Here is a 6,830-nt window from a genome sequence, read left to right as displayed (position 1 = left end):
CGGGAAAAAAATGCGCTTCCGACTATGCTTATGCTTTTTATTTCCAGTCTATTGTATAACGCCGACAAATGGCCGTCTGTCATAGGCGGTAAGCAGACCGGTCCGTCACCTAGGCGGAATTCGTAGCTCTAGAAGTGAGATTACATTCAAATCTTACAGGCACTTTTAGCAATGCAATTTACAATTATAATGAAAATTCCCATTTGGAATGTGCCCGTTTATAAGTGCCCACAGATTGGTGACCAGTCCAGGATGTAGTCTGCACCTCACTCCCCGCGGCCCTGAACAGGATAAATGTTATTGAAAATGGATTTAGTTTATGGGTACATACATACGTGACATTTAACAAGTTCCCTACAAAGCTACATTAGAGGTTTGGAGCCAGATAGTAAATGTATTTCCTGCACAACAACTTTGGTGTGTGCTTTGTGCATTTAGTAACTTTCTTTAAAAGTATTATATCCGTACACAACCTTGGATTCAGTTTCTAATAATCTCTTCAAAGTTTGTTTGGCTGCCCTATCTGGATACAAGATGTCATTCAATAAATGCTCTCAGTTGTGCACCTACTTAACATCGTTGAACGTTTATCACAAAGGCACTCGTGCAAACATTGTTTCCAAGGATGATGGCAAGTGATAACACTGAGAGAAAAAAAAAGGTAATTAGTGGGACATAAAGAGAATTTCTACTACGGGCGACACAATTACCACAAAATGAAAGCGCAATGAAGCATTCAATGAACTTGATGGCCTTGCAACAATGCAGCCCGTCTTAGCACGCAGGCATTTCTTCAGTTCTTGCACACCGTTGCATTTTACAGCAGCACAAGTCTCTGCGACTGCAGTCTCCTAATGGATTTGTGCATTGGATTTAGTGCTTCATGTGATCTCATGCATATAATGTGTTCCTACGTGTCCCCATGGGCTTTGGGTTGCAATCATACCAGGAGGTTTTAGGTGTCATGGGTCCAAGGAGGGGAATCAGAGCAGGAAATATGGCCGATGAACATTATTTGCATCAAGTGTTTTGGCTTATCTTTAGATGGATACATATAGACATGTGGGGATTTTGGGTGACAATGTTTAAAAGTCTTCCCATGCTCCTTGTTTCTTTAAAATAGCACACAGATGTTTTACTTTTTCTAAAGCAAATGAAAATGGTCAGTGTTGGCAGATTACCAACAAAAACTCCACATAGATATGATCTCAGCTACTTTAATCATTTTGCAAATATGAGAAAAGATAGTGTGCTAGCATGAAATGAAGGGAAAAAATGGTGGGAAATCTAGATTGGTGGAAGACAAATGTGGGCATCTGGTTATGGCATTTGGAAATAAGCCTTGAAAATTAGAAGGGAGTCACCTTTGAAACATTTTCAAAAGCACTTGTCCTCATTAGGGTTGCAGGTGAGCTGTAGTCCATCCCAGCTGACTTTGGGCAACCGGCTAGGTACACTCTGGCTTGATCGTCAGTCAATCACAGCACACTTGGTGCATGGGAAAAACAATGATTCACACTTGCGAAATCTTTGAATTTTCCAGGGAAAACCTACCCAAGTATGGGGAGAACACACAAACTGCACATAGAAAGGCCAAAGATGGGATTTGAACCCACACCCTCAGAACTGTGCGGCAGACGTGCTGACCATTTTACCACCATGCTGTTGATACCTGTTAATTTAACCTCTGTCCTGAGGTCCCTAAAATTAAAAAATGAATGGGATACATAGGTAGAACAGTTCACTCCTGGTTATCATGCCTTTCTCGCAGAGGTTCTGGGTTTTAATCACATCTCCAGCCTTCCCCAAATTAGATTTTCTCACAATATTTGCATGGGTTTTTGTCACAGCTGCTTTTAAGTGGTGAAGTGGGAATACAAGAAGTAGACAGGAGGAACAAGGCAGTGGAACAGAGCAGGCATACATAAACATAATAAATAATTTTCAAAAAATACAAAAAACAAGGCAAACAAGGAACAATAGGATGAATCAAAATACAAAAGTAACAAAGTCCAACAAATCCAAATTCAGAGCATCAAAGAAACACACAGGACTAAAACATGACAAGCAGTAAATGACAACTGCTGTGCACCAACAAAAATATGAAAGAAACGAGAGAACTAAATACGTACTACACACACAAACGATGATGAAAATGATGAGACAACTAGATACACCGGACAAGACATGAGTGCCTCGCGAGCGCTGATTCCTCGACAAAAGGGGCTGGGCGGACAAGAATAGGTGGAAACAAAAATTACGCCATTCGAATTTGCATAGGTGGCAAATCCAGGTCCAGAAAGTAAAAATCTTGCCACAGTTTGGCATTGGTACTTGTGGCAGGGTTTTTAATTTCTATCCCTGGATTTGCCACCCATGCTATTTTGTAAAGTTCCACTCCTCTATTTACATTTACAGTATATCAAGGCCTATTGTTTTTGACTAACGTCTGAAATAAGATGGCAAACGTCATAGTGGTACAACTTTCCGTCTCCCCGGTCCTTCACAAACAAAGTTTAAATTGGGAGGTGTATGCGCAGCTGCCAATCTATTTATATTATGATTTTATCCTAACTCGCCAAGGACACGTTTGAGCCAAACAACAGGTGTAGCGTGCATCGCCGCATTTAACTGCAAGCAGAGGAAATGAAGAATGCAAAAGGGCATAGCTGAGGTTTGCACACAGAGGGAACCATGGGAAATCCTATTCACAAGGTCAGAGGTGCCAAACCAAGAGGGAAGCCAACCCATTATTGAACTTCCAATTCTATACACTCTAATTCCATTGAGAACGCGACCTCTTATGGAACTCCTATTTTTGACGTGGTTGTTTTATTAAAATTCCTGATCCCACCATAACGGGGGTGATCATGTGGCTGGAGACAGATGCAGCTGCTTTTCCCCAAACTCAACGCAACCAACCATCGAGTGCAATTGTGTTTCACTTTTTCAAGTGTTTACAGAGAAAATACTTGGCCACTGGTTTTAGGGGATATTTTCTTCTGCGGTAATAACTATAGTTGACATGTTTATGAACATTTTATAAGTGGATTAGGTCATGGATGGGTGGATGTTAGTTTTATACTTGCAGGAGACATCAGGACAAAACCGTTTGTTGTCAGATGAAAGCATTAGATAAATTCATGTTATTTTTGTCCCAAAGCGACTCTCTGATTAAAGAGATCATCCAGCCGGGACGGTCCATTTTTCAATTACAAGCTAAGTTTATGTATTATTTTTATATCAGGAAAATAATAATAGCTTGATTTTCAATGTCATCAGTTTGTTTTGGAGAAATCTATTAAAAAAAACGGACCCCTTGCATAACACCTTCTGGTAATGAGCAATTTGGCCACGCCCCCTCTCCTCCCTCCATGTCTTGGTGGGAGTCACGCGAGGGGCCGATCACAATTTGTCCATTCAGTCATTGTAAATACGACACTAATAATATCAAAATAACGGGGACCAACCGGCTTCATATGTGTATGTGGACATCTCCACTTAGGCAAACTTCAACCTCTGAAAACATCACAAAATGATTGGCCTTTTCATGTCTGACTAAAAAGATAATGAGGAAATGAGCAGCTTATGTGCCGTTTCTGTCATGTCTTGTCTGTTTTCTTCAATAAGTCACCAAGATATAGAAACACCAGAGACGGGCACTTTACCCTATTTTGCCGGTCCGTCCTCTGTCCGCTACCTGGGCACCCTTCATCATCGTCCCTCCTTCCTTATTCATAAAAATAATCGTCCTCCGTCCCTGCCCAGGTTTCATATTCCATGAACATTATCTAAAGGTCCTTAGCTGGCTAATTTCCTATTCAATTCCAGTTACAGGCTGGGAGTATCTTGAGTGGATTGAATTGTTTACAACAGTTTAAGTGTCAAACAAGATAGCATTTAGCTGCCAATTATGCAACCACCGTTGGTGACCAGACTACGGAGCCCACCAGGGGACATCACAAGAATATTTAAGATTGCGACTATGTCCTAATGCAATGCTATTGCGTTTTATTGCAAAACTTTTGCATTATAACTCAATGAGTTTTCAGTTTTCATGCGTTATTTTGCAATAAAAAATAATTATTGCAAAATAAAGCAATGTTATTGTAGGAGAACAAAAGACTAACCACTTTCGGGTTGTAGCTTTAAGTGTACGGTGGCGCTGCCATAAGCATGAATGACGGTTTGGAGAGATTTTTACGCTCTAGAGATGTCCCAGACAAGGACATACTTCACATGCAAAGGGATAAGGTATGTGCTAAATGTTAGTTAGTTAGTTAGTTAGTTAGTTAGTTAGTTAGTTAGTTAACAAAACAAAATTGATATCCACTTTTTATCCTACACCCCATACATACCTTCAGGGGTGGGCCTTATTTATTGTTTCAATCGAAGATGTAAAGTGTCAGTACAAGAGAAGCACTATATTTGATTTTAAGAAAATCGAGTGGTAATTACCATCCCCTATTCTATTACAAAGACGATATGGTCATTGTCTTCCAACATATATCCTAACCAGAGCTTTACCTTTTTTGGCCGGTCCATCCTCCGTCCATGACCTGGGTACCCTTCTGTCCTCGTCCCTCCGTCCTTATTCATAAAAATTATTGTCCTCAGACCCCGTCCATTCTCGTCCTTTTAAAGAGCTTCTGTCCTTGAAAATGATGCGTTAGATGTGGCCACACTCGGCTGTAGTCGGCCTCCACGGTGGAGCTTTGTTGCTCTGAATTTTATCTATCCATCCATTTCTGCACTGCGTATCCACACTTTGGTTGTGTGCGGGCGTGCTGGATTTTTCAAAGTCCAACTTTGGAAAAGCTCGCTATCTGACATTGATGCTCCCTAAGCAGCTGCTTTGAAGCATCCCCAAAAAGCAGCGCCACATCATAACATGGTACGTTCAAAAAGCTCACATCCAGGACTTTCGGTGAGGTGTTTCATGCGAAATTGACACCCACTCGCACCGCGACACCGACAACTTTATGAATTGGCTGCAAGCGGTGGCGGACGCGAATGTACTTGACGGCACGGAGCCACATGTCTGGATAATAAGAAGCTGATTTTGTTCTGCTAACATTGTCTGTTTGGCGTCCGTAAGCTAACTGCTGCCTTGAGCAATGCTGTTACTTTTAACACCACCGCAGTGGCTACTGTTAGCTGGTTGGCTGCCGGCTACTTGGCTACTCGCTACCGGCTTCCTGGCTGCCTCCTGAGATTCAATAAAACTTTAGCGTTGCGAAATGTACAAAAACTACAACAAGTCGCCACTAGGGTTCATGTGCACATTCATGCTCTTGTCTGCTTCAGCCTGTGTAAGTGAAGAAGTATAATGTGTGTGTAAGTGAAGAATAATAATAATATAACTTTTAAGATAATTCCTGGTGCTCTAATCTGCAGTTTTTGGAGCTACATCCCAACATGTTAGACTCATGATTAGTCAGTGGCATGCTCTCAATGTGTGTGCTTTGTGTCTTTTTTGTGCGCTTTATATCAGAAATGTGTTTTGAAGAACCGGCTGAGGGGCCAACCAGTGAGGAGGAGGCCAACTGGAGCAGAAACTGCTGCACCACCAGGGAGCTCAACACCGCCAGAAAAACAGTCAGTACTCCGTCCCTTAATATTTACACACAGTAGTGTGGTCACGATACAAAAATTCCAACTTCGATACTATACTGTACCTGTAAGAAGTACCTCGTTACCAATGCTGAAAGTATACAACGGCAAAAAAATAAGTAAAAAAACATCAGTTAAAGAACTGGAATTATGGATGACAAAACAACTTTCATTTGTAGTTGTTGTTGTCATTTGAAGTCCCTTTTGTTATCCATTCAAAATAATATTTGTCAGTGGAGGATTTAAAATTAAGTGATTATGTATTTATCATTTATTATTTTCATGCTCTATTACACGATATTATACCATACATGCATTGTGGCTCCGCAGCTGGGGGCTTCTCCATTTCTGTTAAGCTAAGAGTTGTTTAAAAGTTTATCATTACTTTAACACTGATGCAAATTGCCATGATCCCGCCTAAATGACATACGGTTGCGCAAATAAATGAGAGAAGTACTACATGTGCATTTCATCAGTAAGAATGCAATTATAACTTTTCTCATGAGGTATATCTGAGTGCATCTCAAAGGTTTCTCTGCATCATGTTGTCAGAACCATCAACAATCAAATGAACAGGGCTGGGCTATAGCCCGAGTCCAGACTCAACACATTTTTTTGTTGTCTCGGACCTGACTCTGACTCCTTGGCATTTGATTCAGACTTGTCTCGGAGTCGAGCACTGGACTTGCAAAATATTTTTATTAACTTGACCAAGTCAAACTATGTTTTTATTCCTGAAAATGAATGTTCTCCTTCAAAAGAAACTCAAAATAAAGTTTTTCAGATGATCAAAATAGCCATCTGATTAGTTAACCTGACTGCGAGAGCCAAAGCTTGCAGTCTTTTTGTTTCTGTCATGTCAGCCAAGAGCAGAGCTATAACATTTGGTTTTACTAACCATCGAGAACTGGCATTAGCCACAACGTCTTGAAAAAAATAAAAAATAAAACATGAAGCAACATGCAGATTCTGTGAGAAGACAATTTTGGTCACATATGGCACCACATCAAACTTTGTTTGAAACTTGCAATGGCACCACAAAAAGAAGAGTGTTGAGCATAATGAAATTTCTATAATTTTGTGGTTGTTGGTTGTGGACTCTGACTTGACTTGGACTCGGACCTTGGTGACTCGGATTTGACATGGACTCTGACCTTTGTGACTCAAACTTGACTTGGACTCGATAAAGGTGGACTTGACTACAGACTTGGAAATGA

This window comes from Filicampus tigris, chromosome 2 (assembly GCF_054856515.1).
Source record: "Filicampus tigris isolate MCC_2025a chromosome 2, RoL_Ftig_1.0, whole genome shotgun sequence".
Classification (NCBI taxonomy): Eukaryota; Metazoa; Chordata; class Actinopteri; order Syngnathiformes; family Syngnathidae; genus Filicampus; species Filicampus tigris.
This window is presented reverse-complemented; position numbering follows the sequence as displayed.